At 39.8% G+C, this 20,777-nt stretch overlaps 1 protein-coding gene across 1 annotated transcript in view; it reads right to left on the reverse strand.

The window, feature by feature from the left end:
* The window catches only part of tnr (tenascin R (restrictin, janusin)), a 285,913-nt gene that overhangs the window by 164,628 nt on the left and 100,508 nt on the right, over nt 1-20,777 (reverse strand). The window lies entirely within an intron of this gene.

A 20,777-nucleotide genomic window follows, 5' to 3' on the forward strand; every position in this document is an offset into this window, starting at 1 on the left:
CATAAAGCTTTTCAGTAGATGGAAGCATGAAGTGCTCCAAAATCTCCTGATAGCTAGCTGCATTGACCCTGCCCTTGATAAAACACAGTGGACCAACACCAGCAGCTGACACAGCACCCAGACCATCACTGACTGTGGGTACTTGACACTGGACTTCTGGCATTTCGGCATTTCCTTCTCACCAGTCTTCCTCTAGACTCTGGCACATTGATTTCCGAATGACATGCAGAATTTGCTTTCATCTGAAAAAAGTACTTTGGACCATTGAGCAACAGTCCAGTGCTGCTTCTCTGTAGCCCAGGTCAGGCGCTTTTGCCGCTGTTTCTGGTTCAAAAGTGGCTTGACCTGGGGAATGCGGCACCTGTAGCCCATTTCCTGCACACGCCTGTGCACGGTGGCTCTGGATGTTTCTACTCCAGACTCAGTCCACTGCTTCCGCAGGTCTGGAATCGGCCCTTCTCCACAATCTTCCTCAGGGTCCGGTCACCTCTTCTCGTTGTGCAGCGTTTTCTGCCACACTTTTTCCTTTCCACAGACTTCCCACTGAGGTGCCTTGATACAGCACTCTGGGAACAGCCTATTCGTTCAGAAATTTCTTTCTGTGTCTTACCCTCTTGCTTGAGGGTGTCAATATTTGCCTTCTGGACAGCAGTCAGGTCGGCAGTCTTACCCATGATTGGGGTTTTGAGTGATGAACCAGGCTGGGAGTTTTAAAGGCCTCAGGAATCTTTTGCAGGTGTTTAGAGTTAACTCGTTGATTCAGATGATTAGGTTCATAGCTCGTTTAGAGACCCTTTTAATGATATGCTAATTTTGTGAGATAGGAATTTTGGGTTTTCATTAGCTGTATGCCAAAATCATCCGTATTAAGACAATAAAAGACCTGAAATATTTCAGTTAGTGTGCAATGAATCTAAAATATATGAATGTTAAATTTTCATCATGACATTATGGAAAATAATGAACTTAATCACAATATGCTAATATTTTGAGAAGGACCTGTACACTGATACACAGATCCGTAAGCAACTTGAGGTTAAGTGCCTTGCCCAGGGGCACATCAACATATGGCAGGAGGAAGCTGGAATCAAACCTACAACCTTCTGATTGCAAGACGACTACTCTTCCTACTTATTGGAATTGTGTTGTAACAGACTTTGGCCAAAACTGTTTTTCCTCACTATGACTCTTAATGGTTTTTTCAACCAAAAATAATTCCAAGCTGCCAAATTTTTCTTGTTTGTAAGCAACAGAAAGTGAAATATATCACTCTATTAGCCAGCTGACCCACAGTGCACAGCAGTGTGGGGGACTCACCACTCCCTAGAGCTGGAAAAATCTTCAGCCACTTTGGTACTTTCTCTGGCATTTCATTACAAGCTTGTTTCAACCATAGGAACGATAGGTTGAAAAATGTTTTTTTTTTAAAGCCTTGGTATACATTTACACTGTTAGCCTGCCTTCCCCCCCTATATTTGCCTGTGTATGTCAGTGCCATGTGGTAGTTATCTGACAAGCCATTTGTGTTCCTATTAGAAAGCCAGTTATGGTTATGATTAGGTACATGAAAATTAGTCAAGATGAGGGCTAATTGTCTGACTAGATGTGCTTCAGGTTGATGGATGCATTATAAGCTAATGCACATACAGTAGTCATTCAGCAACATTAGACTGTTAAACTGAACATTACAGCATAGCCAGAAGGAAGAATGTTTATTAGTGTCTACACGTGTGTGTGTGTGTGTGTGTGTGTGCGTGTGTGTGTGTATGTGTGGACCATACTTTGATTTCTGTGTGAACTTTGTTCTCTTATAATCATTCTCCCTCTGTGACTGTACTTTCCCAAGAGACAGAGAATATTAAATTGGAATTACAGTAACTACACATTTGAACTGCTTTGTACCTGATTTAGAAGTAAAACACATAAAATAAATAATGTGAAATGCAAGTATCTTGAGGGTAAAGTCACAAATGCTCTGATATGTCCCACACACCATAATGCCACCTGAAATGTGAGTAAAAAAGTATTTTTACATTGTTCTTAAAATGACAGCATCTTTATGCAAAATTAGCAGTGCAAATCCGCATTTATATTCACAGCACAAGCAAGCTTTACCTCCATTCCCTCATCTTATAAGGACAAATGCTCAAGCAAACATGCAAAAAAGCTCACACACAGAAAAAGAGTTCACAGAGGTCTACACATCTACACCTTCCCCCTGCTGAGATAGAAAAAGAGCACACGCAGGCTCCTCTTTCAGCACAGAAAATGGGAAAAGTGCTCATTTGTTTTCTTCATCTCATGTGCTGCTGGGGATTTTTTTGTTGTAACACGCATCTCGAGGTGCTCTCACTGAAAAAAATAAATAAAAAATTGTGCCCATGCAAATACAACAGCAAGCCCTGTCTGCTCTCCTCACCGTTCCACTCAGTCCTTGTGAGATACAGTGACATGCTTTACTGGCCAGGCTGATATGAGCTCAGAGGTTGTCTCTCTAGAAACTTCTTTCAGGGAGACTTATTAAATTAACAAAGATGGTAAACTCATGCAAACATACAAAGAAAGAAAGACACTCATCTCTACATGTCTTCTTCATATGGGAAATAAACCTACAATATTCATGATGTTTACCTACTATATTTGTAGATCATAATGCACCTTTTGCACATAAGCCATTTTATATGTAGATTGAGGCTTACTGTAGTCCTTTTAATACCAACAAGACAAAAGTTGGTCAGCAATCTGAATGCTCACTGCTCCATTTTCTTTTTTCAGTTTATTTATGGGTATGAAGAAAAGTTGATCTGTTCCAGTTTGTTTCTGGATCTCTCTCAGAATAACAAAGAAGTTAAACAAGCAAAGAAAAATCATCAATATAATAAAAAAAAAGAAAAAAATGAAGCATAGTGAAAGATTTTGTGAGCATCTTGGAGTTAATGGGGAACAAAAAACATAATCCAATTTTCAGATCATAAAGCCTGTAAACAATTCTGCCTTACAACATTTAGATTTATAGCATTAGAGATAAAAAACAAACACAAAAAACATGGATGGTACCAAATCTTACTGGGTAAACCTGTTACAGGTCTAGACCAAATTACAAAGGGTTCGATGTTTCTTCAGAAAAAAGTCTGGTGAAACAGAGGTGGCTTACAGCTATGTTTGCACAATACACTTACAAAAGTTTAGATCATATAAAGGTTTTCACAAATAGTAATGTGATTATGTCGAGACAGCTGCATTTACGTATATTTAAAGCTCTTAAACATGATCCAGAAAAGCTAAAAGATGCTAGAAAACTATTAAAAGGTGTGGATTACAGTTGCTGATTCTTGAAGTTGTGCTAAAATTACTGACAAACTACTTTTAGAAATCATAAGGTACTCAAAAACAACAAAATAGAAATCTGAAATATAAATGCAAAACCTTGTACCTTGAACTGTCATTTTATTAGAATAGAATGAATATACAACATATAACTTGATTTTGAAAACAAATTAAGGGCACGAGTCAAGGGTTAAAATTAAACATGCAGTCAAATCAAATACAAACAGCCCCTACTATATAGTTCAATGTTGAATGACCAAATTTTTTAGTAGCCATACAGAAGCACTGGCATCATTCTAAGTGGATATTTGTCCGCTTTCCCGTCACAATTGTTAAAGGCCATTCAAAATTTGTTGGTCTGCTAGCCGTGACCCCACTCATTGCATAGTCCACAAATTTCCCACTGTGTTGAGGCTGTGGCCATTCCAAAAATGAAATGTTAACCAGCTGTATCTATCCCACAACAGTTCTGATTTATGTGAGAGCACCCAATTGTGTCCAATATTTAACCGTTGGACCCAAACTATCACTAACAAATGAAAGGAAATTGTATCAGATGTTCAAAAACATCCCAGAAACCACGAAATCTCGAACCTGTTGTAACATGAGGTGTAGGTGAAGCTAGCCGGGAAGGTGTGCAGGTGGATAGTAAATGAGCAATGACCTTATAACTTTCCATAGTATTTATTTTAAATATCATAAATAAAGTGCCAGGTGTACCACGCATTAATTCTCCAGTTGTTGTGAACTACTTTTCCTTCTGGGTGAGAGTTTAATGCGAAGCAGCGTGCCACAGATGCTCAGTCACTCAGACACAGTGGCTGAGCATAAATGGAGTCATGTGTGGAGCTATATTAGCTTGTCAAGCAGCAGCAGTTTGTGATGTTTGTGGAAAACCAGTAAGGAGTTGTGGCAACGCAACAAACCATGTGAAACACCTTAGGTTAAACCACAACATTTATGATGAGGTGGTCAGAAGAGAGCTCAGTGTCAGGGCAAGACAGACGTCTCTGGTGGAGTTCATGGGTACTGCAGGCAGGCGCTATCCAGGTACAGAGAGAGAATACAGTGGAACAGTGCAAGCGAGGCTAAGAACTGTTAATGTTGTTCAAACAAATTATGATGATTATGAAATAAGTAGCTGTCAGAACTAAAAATATTCAAGCACTAGCCTGAAATAATACCCATTTTCAGTCTTTATTATATGTATGTATTCTAAGGCAGTTTTAAGAAGCAATACACATTTTTGACCTGTACAAACACACTGTTTCTTTGTTTTTGAAAATCTCTGTTGTCAAATGTGTGACAACAGCTATTTTCAGAGGTTACTGTTCAGACTGAAGTGCTTTAGTTTAAGAAAACAGATGTCAGCAATCTATGATGTCAAATATTATACACAGACTGGGACTGTAAATGTGGAAATTTTGTTTAACACAAGTTAAAATACAAATACGTAATAACTTATTTTGTGTAAAACATTTCCGCAGGTGAACATTTTACACACAACCTTAAATCGATTTAGCATGTTTGTGAGTTTTTAGTACAATTAAATATTTAGCTGTAAAAATTCATATTTTTTGCTGTGCAACTTTTCACATCAATATGCACAGATGTTCACATCCAAAATACAAGCTTGGATGTTTCGAAACAAACCTACCTCCATACAAATGCCCCCTTGAGAAAGGTTTTGTGTTTAGATGAGAGAAAATCTTGAGCTATTTAGCCACAACGGTAGAGGAATCTTTGGAAGAGGCAATGCAAGGCAAGAGACGCTGTGTAGATTAGAGCAAAAGGAACAAAAATAAATTCAAACTTATTAGCAATGTTTTTGAATATCATTGTGGTTGTATGTTGTAACTTGTTGTAACAACTTTGACTGTTTTTTTATGCATTCATAGATGAATTTACTAAAATAAAATAGGTGTTATCCACGGATGAATGGATGGATGGATGGATTCATTTGAAATCAAAACAAAAGTTTTATCTGAAATGTTTTACGGTACTATTTATCTTTTTTTCCACTAAGGTTTCTTACTAAGGGTATTTTCTTAAAAGGTTTGTTTGTTGTATAACATTTGTTTCATTTGTAAAAAAAAAAAAAGACGTAAACATATTAGTAAATCATTATTGAGATCAGAAACTGTGAGCACACTGATGTACAAACTTCACCAGTGGTGAAAAATTCCCAGAAAATGTTTTTGAGTGCATGTGGGGTAAGCCTGCCCCATTAGGGGTTCTTGGGACATGTCGATTTTAATATTAAACATTGGGATGTAATGGAAATGTGAATATACACTTCTGTTTATAGTTAAAAACTGAAATACATAAAAAACAATAGTCCACAGTTATTGTTCATGGTCACTCAAAACACTGGACACAAGAACTCTTTAATGTATTTTACAGTCTCTGGCCTGAAATCTCAACGTACCAAAGCCACCTGAGCCACTACATAAATCATATTGGCTTATTGAATTTAAAAAATATGAAACTTCACAGATGATAGATAGTTGGTATTTAGGCAAGATGGCATACAGCCACGAGTAAATTCTCTTGTGTGACCGTGCGTGTGTGTGAGCTATAGGAACAAAGAAGTGAAAAAAAGTGTGAAACAGATTGAATACGCTTTATTGCACTTTGTTTTGTATAATGACAATAAAGATTTGTTCACTCATTCATTCAAAGACACTTGCTCTCTCTCTCGCTCAAAGACACGAAACACACACAGACACGCACATGTTACTGTACTCCACAGTGTGTTCAGACCTTATAGGAATCATCTTCTCACTACGATTTTTTTTTCCAACAGTAAACGATCCTATTCCCGCTTTTTGATGCACCAGATGGATTCCTTCCCACCAACCATTCATCAACTGCCACACCAAAACCTGCCTTTGCCCTATTCACGCCAATGAAAAATTGGTTCTAGACCCTCTTATTCCACCAGAAAATGAAAATCATTTAGCGTGTCATCAAAAGGGTCTCATTGCATCGTCGACTGGAAGATTTGAGCAGAAAATGGTTTTATTTAATTGTGTGTTCGAAAGCACAAAGTGAGAGGATACAGATGGCAAAAGGCAACAAGAAAACAGAAACTTGGTGTGGTCATCAGTGTAAAGTGAAGACAAATGAAAAACTTTCCCAGTTCCCTTTAATCTTATCAACTGCAATAGTAGGTGCTTCGAATACAATTTATCACACTGCAAAATGGTTACAAGAGTTCAAAACATTTCTTAAGATTACATTTTGTTTTTCCACAAATCACTCTTACAGTTAAGAATTTAAAGACATTACTAATTTTAAAAGGTTTGTCTGAAACATTTTGAAAGTGTTATCACGTTTTAAAGTAGAACTATGAAAGAGTAGATTCTAAAATCTAATTTGTAAATGTTTCAATATATTTTATTCATATAGTGTAGACTATAGCAGGAAAGATAATGAGGTATTGTAATTTTAGAGCACAGGTCCAGTGCAAGACTAAATGTTTACCTGTGGAGGTGGGTTTGATAAATCCCTAGAGGGCAAAGATTATTTATTATGAAATAATCAAAATAACACATAAAATCCAATTTAAAATCCTTTTTTTCTGTTGCCGTTTTTGCTGTCCTTTCAATGAAAAGATGCGGGATTGCCCTAAACCTATGTCCTGATGCTGTGGTGAATTTCTGAGTTACAACTAGAAGCAGTAATAGAAGTCCTGGAGGCTACCACCAGCCATCGGCACTGCAGTTGTTCTTTTCTGTGGAGAGTGAACGAATGCTGTTTCCCCGCTATTACGACCCAGGAGTTGCACTAATTAAGATGGTTGATGCCCTACATCTGAAGGATAATACTCGTCCAGACAAGAGAAGCACTTTTTCATGAGATGAATGTACATCACTTGTTGCTTGTTAATTGTTTCTTTAAAATAACACTGGATCAATATGACTCATTTGCAAAGACTATACAGGTCCTTCTCAAAATATTAGCATATTGTGATAAAGTTCATTATTTTCCATGATGTCATGATGAAAATTTAACATTCATATATTTTAGATTCATTGCACACTAACTGAAATATTTCAGGTCTTTTATTGTCTTAATACGGATGATTTTGGCATACAGCTCATGAAAACCCTAAATTCCTATCTCACAAAATTAGCATATTTCATCTGACCAATAAAAGAAAAGTGTTTTTAATACAAAAAACGTCAACCTTCAAATAATCATGTACAGTTATGCACTCAATACTTGGTCGGGAATCCTTTTGCAGAAATGACAGCTTCAATGCGGCGTGGCATCGAGGCAATCAGCCTGTGGCACTGCTGAGGTCTTATGGAGGCCCAGGATGCTTCGATAGCGGCCTTTAGCTCATCCAGAGTGTTGGGTCTTGAGTGTCTCAACGTTCTCTTCACAATATCCCACAGATTCTCTATGGGGTTCAGGTCAGGAGAGTTGGCAGGCCAATTGAGCACAGTGATACCATGGTCAGTAAACCATTTACCAGTAGTTTTGGCACTGTGAGCAGGTGCCAGGTCGTGCTGAAAAATGAAATCTTCATCTCCATAAAGCTTTTCAGCAGATGGAAGCATGAAGTGCTCCAAAATCTCCTGATAGCTAGCTGCATTGACCCTGCCCTTGATAAAACACAGTGGACCAACACCAGCAGCTGACACGGCACCCAAGACCATCACTGACTGTGGGTACTTGACACTGGACTTCTGACATTTTGGCATTTCCTTCTCCCCAGTCTTCCTCCAGACTCTGGTGCCTTGATTTCCGAATGACATGCAGAATTTGCTTTCATACGAAAAAAGTACTTTGGACCACTGAGCAACAGTCCAGTGCTGCTTCTCTGTAGCCCAGGTCAGGTGCTTCTGCCGCTGTTTCTGGTTCAAAAGTGGCTTGACCTGGGGAATGCGGCACCTGTAGCCCATTTCCTGCACACGCCTGTGCACGGTGGCTCTGGATGTTTCTACTCCAGACTCAGTCCACTGCTTCCGCAGGTCCCCCAAGGTCTGGAATCGGCCCTTCTCCACAATCTTCCTCAGGGTCCGGTCACCTCTTCTCGTTGTGCAGCGTTTTCTGCCACACTTTTTCCTTCCCACAGACTTCCCACTGAGGTGCCTTGATACGGCACTCTGGGAACAGCCTATTCGTTCAGAAATTTCTTTCTGTGTCTTATCCTCTTGCTTGAGGGTGTCATTAGTGGCCTTCATGACAGCAGTCAGGTCGGCAGTCTTACCCATGATTGGGGTTTTGAGTGATGAACCAGGCTGGGAGTTTTAAAGGCCTCAGGAATCTTTTGCAGGTGTTTAGAGTTAACTCGTTGATTCAGATGATTAGGTTCATAGCTCGTTTAGAGACCCTTTTAATGATATGCTAATTTTGTGAGATAGGAATTTTGGGTTTTCATGAGCTGTATGCCAAAATCATCCGTATTAAGACAATAAAAGACCTGAAATATTTCAGTTAGTGTGCAATGAATTTAAAATATATGAATGTTAGATTTTCATCATTACATTATGGAAAATAATGAACTTTATCACAATATGCTAATATTTTGAGAAGGACCTGTATATATTTAGGATTCAAGCTTCATAAAAAGCAAACATATGTCAATAAGCATGGAGTAAAATTTTAATCGAACCAAAAGCAGCATTTTCTACAATGGTTATACAGTTACAAATTTGGTAAATGAATTGTTGACTTTTTACTTTGTTGCTTTTTGACTGGAATTATCAACCAAACTTAATATCATCTGAGTTCAGTTGCTAACCATGCATTTAATATCACTGTCCACCCAGAATGCTTTGCCAAGATTAAGTAATAGTTAGGAAGACAGAATAAGCATTAAGGATCTTTTAAAAACAAAAACCTCTATGTGTACTGAAGGATTTATAAATAGAAGGGAACAAAATACTTTTAAGCTCATGAAAATGCTGAGTCGTTTTATATTGTCTCATTTCAGTGATGGTTTGTGAGTTGGCTATATAAAAAAAAAAACTGTAATGCAATCCATGCTTAAAGGTGTGTGATCCATTGTCTTATTTCGTGCTACACAACTTTTTTTGTTCTGGCATGCTTTAAAAAAAAACAACATATGGGTGCTTATGCAGAGATCCTTATAAACATAATCCTTTTAATGGCATTTTTATGGATATTTTCCAGAACCCTTTGGTGCATCTATAATTAGTTTATTAATTTAGGTACCAGTGAACACAAATGATTCAGTGCAAATGACACATATTTACACAAAGCACAAATGTAAAGCAGACAGATCTTAAACATACATACAGATCTGCAGCTCTGAATTACTTGGCAGCAGTCAAATGTGTCATTAATCAATCGCTCAGTCATTTCAGAAGATAATAAAACAACATTTAAAAACTATGGTTGAATTATAATATACCTCAAATTTGTCCTAAAGCCACACAATGTCTATGATCCAGTTACACACTCCAAGTGTAAAATACAAAATTATAAAGCTGTTACAACAATCAATTTTGACACGTTTGTTTAACTTTAACTGAACAGCTTTTTTTGTGCTGTAGCAGGTTTAGCAATATAGGCTGGAGGTATTTGTTCTGACTGGTTAATGTGTTCTGTCAATTGAAATATATGCTGCACATACTGTTTGAATAGAAATTAGAAATTATTATTTAATAATTATACATATTCATGAACAGACTATCATTTTAGAATGTGAGCTAATAAAAACAAACCAATTTTCTTAAAACCTTCAAGGTTCCTGCCCCTTTTTTCAGATTGGTTATGAGATCTTCTATTTTCCAAGTGTCATTTTAGAACATGGCGCGTGCTCTGCTGGACAATAATTTTACCTTTGAACATCATATCAAAGACGTTCATAAACCCTCTCAACAAAGAGTATGTGTCCATCGCATGCTCAGTGCCCTTCATGTCCCCCCTTATCTTCTGCTGCTACTGTACCAGAGTATTATTTGGCCCATTTTGCGGTACTGTTCTACCTGTTTTTATAGCATTATGCCAGTCACAAATTGAAATAAGCTTCTCAAAATCACTGTAATAGCATTGAAAATAATCTGCTCCCCCAAACCAAACATCACAGAACTCAATGACAGAGCTATGGCCTGTCTGGCAAATCAATAGTTTTGGACACTGAGCACCCGCTCTACAACATCTTTTATCTCCATCCGTCCATCCATCCATCCATCCATCCATCCATCCATCCATTCATTCATTCATTCATTCATCCATCCATCCATCCATCTCAAGAATTCTTGAAAATGTGACTTCTAAGTACAAATAATAAACACTGCTTAAACTAAGCCCTATAAAACCTGGTCTTTAAAAATTTAAAACAGTTAACTAAATTAATTTCTCAGCCTCTAAAGAAATGAAGATGTAGAATTTCAAGACCTTGCAAATAATTAATGTTTTCCTTCTTTTCCCCCACCTTTAAATTATCTTTTCTTTTGTATAGGAAATAATGCAATGCTCATACTTCATGGGGCTTTAAATCTAATAATGGCAAAGAAAGATACAATGAGTCTGAATGAGTTAACGCAATACTTCATCTCCCAATTTATAAACTCCCCACATCTATCTTTGTAGTCCTCAAAGACAGCTAAGTCCTTGTCTGAACACTACACAGAGGTGAGGGCTGCAGGTCTGGTTGTGGAAATACTGAAGGATGATTGGGATTGTGAAAGGAGCGTGAGAGAGATAAATGGAGCGGTTTTCAATCATTTCCTATTGACTCTCGCTACAGAGAGAACATTATCAGCAATGCAGACCCCAGGGAATATAAGCCTCGGCATTTTCCTGCACTTCAAGGAGAACTGTTCACTGGTCTTCTAGAGTGATCAGCTTGAAAACCCAGTTAACTAAAGACATTAAAGCAAGAACATGATGATATCTGTTATAATAATATTTATATAGTGCACTGAATTTGCACTTGAAAAACAATGAATCAACAGCAGTAGCGGGTGATGAACCACCCCGACCCCCCCAAATCATCCCTGACTACTTCTGTTTGCGGCGACTCTTAAAGCATTTACCCCAGCCACAGTTGAGGCCTTGTGAATCTCCACCAAACTCTTGATTGGGCTTTGCTTCACATTCCCCTCAAGACAGCGGTTAAATGTGCACTCTGAAAAGACAGCTCTTATGTGTTATTGAACATGTTTTGTGTTCTTCTTTTGACCTTCTTGTGGCTTACTGTCCTTTGTGGAGGGTGCCAGTGCCTGTCTTGAAAACGTCATATTCATTTAGAGTATTTGGAGTCAGCCGTCTACCAGCAAATTTAAGAGCACATCATATTTCCTTCTGCAAACAAGCTTTATGGAGATGCAAATTTCATTCACCACCTGCCCACACTGCCAAGAGAAACAATACCTGGTTTAATGATCATGGTTTCACTGTGCTTGACTGGGTGGCAAACTGCCCTAAACTAAACTCTGTAGAGAATCTATGAAGAGGAAGATGTGAGAAATCAGCCTCAACAATGTGGACAAGCTGAAGGCTGCTATTAAAGCAGCCTGGGCCTCCTTAAAACCTCAGCAGCACCACAAGTTGACTGGTTCCATGCCATGTCACCTTGATGTATTAATTCATACATGGCCAAATATTGAATGCACATACTACACAACAATGGGCATACTGTACTTTTCAGTGGGGCACATTAGAACGTACTCATACTCGTCGTCTTCCGCTTTATCCGGGACCGGGTCGCGGGGACAGCAGACTCAGCAGAGATGCCCAGATGTCCCTCTCACCAGACACCTCCTCCAGCTCCTCCGGTGGGAGCCCAAGGCGTTCCCAGGCCAGCCGTGAGACATAGTCCCTCCAGCGTGTCCTGGGCCTCCTGGAACACCTCCCGAGGAAGACGTCCAGGAGACATCCGGTATAAATGCCCGAGCCACCTCAACTGGCTCCTCTCAATGTGGAGGAGCAGCGGCTCTACTCCGAGCCTCTCCCGGATGGCTGAGCTCCTCACCATATCTCTAAGGAAGTGCCCGGCCACCCTACGGAGGAAGCTCATTTCAGCCGCTTGTATCCGGGATCTTGTTCTTTCAGTCATGACCCAAAGTTCATGGCCATAGGTGAGGGTAGGAACGTAGACCAACCGGTTAATCGAGAGCTTCGGTTTTCGGCTCAGCTCTCTCTTCACCACAACGGTCCGGCACAGCGCCCCCATTACTGTGGCAGCCGCACCGATCCGTCTGTCGATGTCCCGCTACATTCTTCCTTGACTCGTGAACAAGACCCCGACATACTTGAACTCCTCCACTTGAGGCAGGAAATCCCCTCCAACCTGAAGAGGACAAGCCATCCTTTTCCGGTCGAGAACCATGGCCTCGGACTTGGAAGAGTTGATTTTCATCACACTCGGCTGCGAACCGCCACAGTGTGTGCTGTAGGTCTTGGCTAGAGGGGGCCAGCAGGACCACGTCATCTGCAAAAAGAAGAGACGAAATCCTCTGGTCCACAAACCAGACCCCCTCCGGCCCTTGGCTGCGCCTAGAAATCCTGTCCATAAAAGTTATGAACAGGACCCGTGACAAAGGGCAGCCCTGCCGGAGTCCAAACATGCACCAGGAACAGGTCCGACTTAGTGCCGGCAATGCAAACCAAACTCCTGCTCCACTTGTACAGAGACCGGATGGCCCGTAGTAAAGGGCCCCCGATTCCATATTCCTGGAGCACCCCCCACAGGCATCACGAAGGACACAATCAAATGCTTTCACCAGGTCCACAAAACAAATGTGGACCGGTTGGGCACCGCAGAGCTTTTTAACCACCTCGGTGACTTCAGCCTGGGTGATGAAAGAGTCCAACCCCGAGTCCCCAGCCTCTGTTTCCACCAGGGAATGCATGATGGCAGGATTGAGGAGATCCTCGAAGTACTCCTTCCACCGCCCGATAATGTCCCCAGTCGAGGTCAGCAACTCCCCACCCCCACTGTAAACAGTGTTGGCAAAGCACTGCTTCCCCATCCTGAGGCGCCGGACAGTTTGCCAGAATCACTTCGGGGCCAACCGGTAGTCCTTCTTCATGGCCTCACCGAACTCCTCCCAGGTCCCAGTTTTTGCCTCTGCCACAACCCGTGCCGCGGCACGCTTGGCCCCACAGTACCCATCAGCCGCCTCAGGAGTCCCACAAGCCAACCACAGCTGATGAGACTCCTTCTTCAGCTTGACAGCGTCCCTTACTGCCGGTGTCCACCACCGGGTTTGGGGATTGCCACCGCGACAGGTACCGCAGACCTCACGGCCACAGCTACGGGCGGCAGCATCGACAATAGATGCGGAGAACATGGTCCACTCGGACTCTATGTCTCCAACATCCTTCGGAATCTGGTCAAAGCTCTCCCGAAGGTGAGAGTTGAATACGTCCCTGGCCAAGGGGTCCGCCAGACGTTCCCAGCAGACCCTCACTATGCGCTTGGGCCTGCCAAGTCTGTCCGGCTTTCCCCTCCCCCAGCGGATCCAACTCACCACCAGGTGGTGATCAGTGGACAGCTCAGCCCCTCTCTTCACCCGAGTGTCCAAAACATGCGGCCGAAGGTCTGATGATACGACAACAAAGTCGATCATTGACCTCCTGCCTAGGGTGTCCTGGTGCCAAGTGCACTGATGGACACCCTTATGTTTGAACATGGTGTTCATTATGGACAATCCGTGACTAGCACAGAAGTCCAATAACAAAACACCACTTGGATTCAGATCGGGGAGGCCATTCCTCTCCAGGTGTCACTGTCGTTTCCCACGTGGGCGTTGAAGTCCCCCAGCAGAATAATGGAGTCCCCGGGAGGGGCACTATCCAGCACCCCCGACAGGGACGCCAAGAAGGCCGGGTACTCCGCACTACCACTTGGCCCGTAGGCTGAAATGATAGTCAGAGACCTCTCCCCAACCCAAAGGCGCAGGTATGCGACCCTCTCATCCACTGTGGTAAACCCCAACACAAGATGGCTGAGCTGGGGGGCGACAAGCAAACCCACACCAGCCCGCCGCCTCTCCCCGTGGGCCACTCCAGAGTAGAAGAGAGTCCAGCCCCTCTCGAGGAGATGGGTTCCGGAGCCCATGCTGTGCATGGAGGCGAGCCCGACTATTTCTAGTCGATATCTCTCGACCTCCCGCACAAGCTCAGGCTCCTTCCCCCCCAGCGAGGTGACATTCCAGCCTAAACATCCGGGGATCGGGCCACCGAGGTCTCCACCTTCGTCCGCCACCCAATCCTCTTTGCACTGGTCCATCACGGTTCCCCCTGCAGGTGGTGGGCCCACTGGGGTATGGGCTCGCATCTCTCGTTCGGGCTTGGCCTGGCCGGGTCGAGCGAGGAGCAACCCAGACGCCAGGCGCTCTCCGACGAGTCCCGAACACAGGCCTGGCTCCAGGGTGGGACCCCGGCTCCGCCGTATCGGGCGACATCACGTGCCTCGATTTCGTAGTCGTCATGAGGGGTTCTTGAACCGCTCTTTGTCTGACCCGTCACCTAGAGCCTGTTTGCCATGGGAGACCCTACCAGGTGCATTTAGGCCCCAGACAACATAGCCTCTAGGATCATTCGAGCACTCAAACCCCTCCACCACGTTAAGTTGGTGGTTCTTTTCTTTTAATTGTTATTATCCAATATTGAAATATTTGGATTAACTGAAAGCCAAATAATTTAAATTACCAAAGATAAACAACTGGAAAATATCGCCGTGTTTAACTGATCTATACAATGTATGAGTTTCAATGTTTAACAAACTTAATAAAATACATTTGTTTTTCAATGATATTCTTCTTCATTTAGATGCACCTGGGGGATAAGGACATACAATGCCTTAGTTTTTCAAAGGCCAGGATTACATTTCAGCAGCTGGTGTCATTCTTATTCACACATCTGGAACAAAAAAATAGCACCAAAACAATCACTGAGGCATATAAATTATACATTAAAGTGATGTCAAGATGTCTATTGACATAAAGATTAGTTGTCACATGTACATAATATATAGAATATATATATGTATTAATATAGAATATATAGAACAAAAAACTGCAGCTTTAATTTATGCTCAAGTTTGAAATGATAAGTTGTGAACTAAAACGCCTTTTGCAATAACCAGAAGTACAAACTGTCAAGGTTGTAATTTATTTTCTTAAGCATATTTTAATAGTAAAATTAGTTGTGTAACACATGTTAATACTTATTGAAAAGTCAATCCTTTAACAAACTGCATGGCATTAGAAAAAGAAAGATGTCTGTTTAATTGTTAGTGCTGCATATGAAGTAAATCCTTTTCTATACACTACTACACTTCCTGATAATCTCAAAAGATGGTCCTGCCTGCCAATGAGCAAAACTGCATTTGCAGAGTGAGAGGGAGCTTTGATAAAAGTTTTTCTATTACCTTGGTTATTCGAGCAAATCTAGTGTATGAACTGTGCCTGTTTCATTGATTTCTGGGAGCCTTTTCAAACATTTAAAAATCATCTGCTTGAAAACAGTTTGCTATAATGTTGCCTGTAAACCAGTGAGATTTTCCACAGAAAGTAGGATTTATTCAAAACAGAAGAATGGGACAAATATCTGTGGTTTCCGCTGTGGAGTTTAATACATATGTAAATGGTTAAAGTGGTATTACAGCTGGTGTTTCATATATTAAAGATGTAGTGATGCAGTTTTGTTGTGGGGTCGTGATTAAATCAAATAATTTTGGTTTGGCTGTTCAAAGGAAGTCAAGATCAATACGAACCATATTAGTCTACTCACATTGTAATCATCCATACCAGGAGCAAGCCTTACAGACAGATCCACAAAAGATAAAAGGATTTTTATGTAACTGTGGATGGAAATGAGAATTAAAGAAACACAAAAAACTAAATTTGCAGAAGTGCACAATCTTCAAAAAACGATATGTTGCAGAACAATTTCAGTAAATTAAGAAAAACCATATAAAATAGGAAATAGTTTTAGTAAGTTTTGGCTCAGGATTTCTCAAGTGGGTGACTGCTGTACTTGTGGATGTTTTTGTGATTAATTACTGACTGGTTGCTAAACATTTATAAACCTTACAACAAGATCATAACCAGCTTGTAAGGAGAGTTAAACAGTCTGACATGAATCTCTTCATGCGTAACTGTACACAGGACGTCAGGATTTCCCAAATTGAACAGAACCTTTAGAGTGATTCCTGTCTATTAAGTCAATTTCTTCTTCCAAGGCATGTCATTATGGATTTATAACAAAATCTAGATGGAAACCCAGTTCTCTAAAGCAAGTGCTGTCTAAGCTGTGGTATTTGGACTACATGACCCTTCAGCAGGAGACCTAGCATGTACACATTTGTACACAGCCCTGTCTGAAGCACTGTATCGAGTTACTAAAGCAGAGATGGGGACCTTGTTTTGATCTATGCAGTTCTGCACAAAGTTGAGTTTTATTTGATCCTTTGGGAACTAAAATGAGTGGAGGCTGTTGGAAACAGAACTTAATCCTACACATCTAAAATGTCACTGTTAACTATTTACTGTATGTCTTGCAGTTATGCTATTAAAATAGGAACATTACACATTTGCAGAGACTTTATTTGTTTGAGGAACAATGTGTCAGGTTTTTGTCTTTTAGGTTGCAAACAATTCTGATGTGAAGCTGTCAATTTCAAATGTAAAAGTGATATCTCGTGTTAATCATCTTTAATTAATTCATGTCGCAAATTCTGTGGGGAAGACCACTTACTGAAGCTAGGCTTTCATACATCAGACTTGGAACATGTCCTCTAATTATTTTTGCACCCAAATGCATTCCAGAGTTTTGCTAAATAAGGGCCACTGTGTCCAATCACACATCCAAATCTACAAAAACTGCCTTTACCGGAAGAAGCGCAAATTTGTTGGGTTTCCTGTCAGGCAGTCGGGAGACCTGTTAATTCAGCAAACATGATTTTGAATACACTCAAGCTTGTAAAGTCAGAATAAATTAAAGTGCAAAACATAGACAAGAATACACAACAAAATGTGGGCTGAAGCATGTATTGATGAAGTCCTATAAGTGTTAATAACATCACATTTGTCCTAACTTGATCTGTATTTTTAGTTGAACCACTAAAATATGAGCAAATCTCATTTTAAACATAAAATATGTTACCATAATGAGAAATTGTTGATAGCAACCAGCATGAAGTAAATTAAATATGTGGGCACAGGAACACGAAGCTGTAAATGTAAATTTAAAACAGACACTGTCATCTGTTTTTTTTTTTTACACGCTTTCATTAGTTGCATTTCCTGTACTGTCATCTTCCTCCAGTGATATCTGTTCTTCATAAAATAAAGTCTGGCGTATAGATTATTTTGTTTGGTCCATACAAAAACTACTGCTTTAGTGCTGTTTTGCTAAATTAATCAGCTGCAGCAAACATTCCTGTGGTCACACACACCCACAATGACAGATAGCTATGAGAACATAATTTGATACAAGATCATTTGTTATTTTGGCTCTATTGATTTTGTGTGTTACATGGTGGAACTAGTATTTTTTATAAGTATTTCCACAGCAATCAACCTCACACTTCTCTGTTGATTTAAACATAATAATTTGTTCCTTATGCCTTCTAAGATGCTGAATACACCAGTACACAAGCATGTGGTTTTGATCTTCAGCAACATAGATAAATGAAAACATGAGAAATATGAAATGGACACCACTGTAGGATAGCATTATTATATGTATGAGGTCATACACAGCTCCTGAGAAAATAATTCATCATCCATCGTTCAGAAAAAAACCTCAAAGCACCATACTCTGTTTTAGTGGGATGTTCCATTAATTCAGATGGATACACTGTGTTCAGCCGTTAAACTGTTGAAAAAATTTAAAAAATAAACATCTCGCTAATAAACAAAGCAGCATATTATTCAGTCACTAGGAAACTCCATGAAAGTAATTCTCACCAGGGGCTGTATCCAAGTCGAGTAGGTATACTGCCAGCTCAACTTGGAAAAATGGCTTTCTGCTGCCTAAATCACTACAGTAACCTAGACTAATTAAGTAAGCAGCCACAGCAGAGTGATCTGGACGCCTAAATCGTTCCCTTGTCCACTACAGCACTATCTACAACCTTTGTAGTTTGAATCATGACAAAGATTTGCAAGCTGTGAACATACTTTGCATTCATTTAGTTTCATTTTCCAGGCAGGAGGCTAGAGTATGTGTTGTACCTCTTACATATTTATCAAACTTTAATACGCATAAGCCATACGATATCACTGGGAAATGTCTTTGTAGGGATTCATGGATATTTAAATGACAGTTTTTGCCAGTGGGCTACAGTTCTTTGTAGTTTTATCAAGTTGGTTATTTGAATATAACCAGTATAGCAACAGCCATAAACTCTCTGTACAGCACATCAGTTGCATTTTATCTACTGGAGCAAAGTCAAACTGGATTTTCTTAATATTTTCTATTTTTTTGTAATTTATTTTACTTTAAAAGAGCAAGACCTGAGTTATATGAAGTAAACCCGAGTCTCCCATTATCACCAAACTGGGATTTCAATTAAAAGTTCATTTTTAAACAGGTTTCTGCATGTGTGTCTCATAGACAAGAAAGCTTTCATCATTATTATGGTTGACTGTTTTGTGGTAATGAAAATAAGAGTCAAACACTCTACTGAAATGCATCTTACCCATGGAGAAAAAAATAAGCTCCGCAGTTTGACAGTAAATAAAGCAAATTAGAGCTTCCTTTGAATTAGAATTGTGAAGGGTTTTAACTAGATAATGAGAGCCTCTTAACACTTAAGCAGTAAAGCAAGTAATTGCTTTTTCATGGACTCAGATTTTGAATTTCCATCATGTGGTGAGACTAACAAAATCCAATCTCACGGATAGCAATTAAACTCTTCAGTGAACTTCTGACATGGTTCAGTTCCAGCGTAATCGCATAACTTACTGTGATCCATACTTAATTTCCCTTCAGGATGTCAGGAATGTCTTCTGAGTGTAGAATAGCCTCTGTTCTGTTAAACGCATGTCCTGCTGTCATGTTCAGTGTCTGCAGTTTTGAAGATGACTTATTTGCCGTGATATGAGAGAACACAAATGAAATTCATTCCTAATTTGGTTGCCTTTTTGTTCCTTTCAGGAAATAGGGTGTACAGGTTATATCAGAAAGGATAGTAATAGCAGACCAAAATGTAAGAATTATATTTATACAAGTTTGTTTTTGTAAAAGTTTATTATTTGTAATTTTAATAATAAGCTGTATAGATTTAACCAACATTTGAATATTGTAGCATTTCCAATATTCTGTTTTCTCTAATTATGCTCTTATATATATTAAGTCTCAGTTGACTAATCTTGTATTTCAGAATGATTTGTGTATTATTTCAACATTTAGAGAGTGTGAGCCCTATACAGGTATATCCCAAACATCAGAATATTGCGTAAAATGCAATATTTTTTGCCAGTCACTTCAGAAAGTGAAACAGTTATTTTAAGTCAAGTCAAGTCAAGTTTATTTGTATAGCGCTTTTCAGCAACAAGGCACTCAAAGCGCTGTATATGAGGAAAAATATTACAATGATACAGAAAATCAAACACAGAAAAACAAATCAAATGACATTAATAATCCTTGGGAGTTTACTGGTAAGAGCTGGTTCTAATTCAAACTTTCTAATAGAGGTAATTAGCTCATTAAGTCCTCTGTGGTAAGGAATTCATCCTGTGCTAGAAGAAAAATGATAATATTAATCCTTGAGGTCGCTGGTATGAGGCAGTTGTGGTCCCATCATTCAAATAAGCTGGGTCACTGGTATAAAACATTTTTAGTCCAAACCTTTTAAATACTAATAATGTTTGGGTTTAACTGGTATGAACTTGTAATACAATCCTTCTAATAAATCTAAAAATCTCTGGTCATTGGTGTAAAAACAGCTGTAGTAAAACTCTCAAATACTAATCCTTCTGAGAAATCTGAAAATCTACAAAAAGTAATGAAATCACACATTTAGGTAAAGTAAGATAGGAGGGGAAAAAAATCATATTTCAGAGTCTATTCTGAGCAGAATACAGTCTGAAGTAGTACAAAAAAACTCAGTAGGCGTAAGCAACACACACATAAGTAAAGATTTTGCAAGGGTACGGTGGAATCTTGAGGGTGCGAATATAAATAAGTCTGAGTGTTTGCAAGGATTAGACTGTCAACACTGATAGAAGAGCCATTGTCCTTGAGAAGAGAGGTGGAAGTTTTATCAATTGGCCGCATAGTCCTATCAGCGCACAGCTGGTAGGGGAGTGCTGGGGAAGAGCGTCATGTTTATATAACATCCAGGAGATATTTTGTCCATAGCCAGTTAGCAGAAGTTGCCAAGGCCACATTGGGGTGCCAGATTTAGAAAAACAATAAATGTTGTGATTCAGGCAGTTATGAATTTTCAACTTTTACTGGTATGTCTCAATTGTGAATCCAAATAGCAAACTTTCTGGTACTTTTCGCAG

Source organism: Girardinichthys multiradiatus, chromosome 6 (assembly GCF_021462225.1).
Source record: "Girardinichthys multiradiatus isolate DD_20200921_A chromosome 6, DD_fGirMul_XY1, whole genome shotgun sequence".
Classification (NCBI taxonomy): Eukaryota; Metazoa; Chordata; class Actinopteri; order Cyprinodontiformes; family Goodeidae; genus Girardinichthys; species Girardinichthys multiradiatus.